Source organism: Sebastes fasciatus, chromosome 20, assembly GCF_043250625.1.
Source record: "Sebastes fasciatus isolate fSebFas1 chromosome 20, fSebFas1.pri, whole genome shotgun sequence".
In the NCBI taxonomy this organism is placed as follows: Eukaryota; Metazoa; Chordata; class Actinopteri; order Perciformes; family Sebastidae; genus Sebastes; species Sebastes fasciatus.
In genome coordinates this window covers 2,276,465-2,277,322 of record NC_133814.1, presented here as the reverse complement: position 1 = coordinate 2,277,322, position 858 = coordinate 2,276,465, and positions in this window count along the sequence as shown.

Genomic DNA, 858 nt, shown 5'->3' with positions numbered 1-858 from the left:
AATAGCAACAATTTTCACAAAAAATGCAAAGGTAGCTAGCGTTAGATAGATAGCTAGATTCCTGCAACATATCTCTTACACCCTTCATTCATCACTCATCCATCTGCTGACAAACTGATAACACTGACTCACACACCTCATCACCTCACTATGTGTTTTTTGGTTATTGTGTGTTTAATAATAAACTTGTACACCTTTCAGTTTAAATCTGTGTCTCTGCCATCTCTTGTCATGGCTCATGAGCCGAGTACTCATAAACACAACAAGTTAAAAACACACACACACACACACGCACACGCACACGCACACGCACACGCACACGCACACGCACACACACACACACACACACACACTCAGATAAACTCACCTGATTTCCTGTAAATGGCGATGGGAGGAGCCACACAGACCAGTTGATCCAGGTACATGAGAACAGAGAGGAAACCCTGAATGTTTTCAGTCAGACTCTATTTTTGAGTCAACAGAGCAGAAGGATGAAGACTGAAGACTGAAGACTGAGGCAGGGTGAGTGTTAATCCAACATTTTATTATTTCACTGTCAAAGTCTCTGAGTCGGTTTTGTCCCTGTGGACTGTAGAGGAGAGAAATGTTAGAATGAACTCAACAGTTTGATTCTTCTGTGAACACAAAGTCATGACTGGCTGAATAATATTTATTAAACCTGCTGTAAGCCAAGAAAACAAGCAGAGATTTAAAGACAACTGACCAGGTGAATGCTGGACAGTTTTATTATACTCTATGGTGTATGTGTGTGTGTGTGTGTGAGTTACTTCATGTTCTCTCAGTCTCGCCTGTGACTCTTGAACAAACTTGTTTATCTTGATTCTTGTGTTCTGAGCT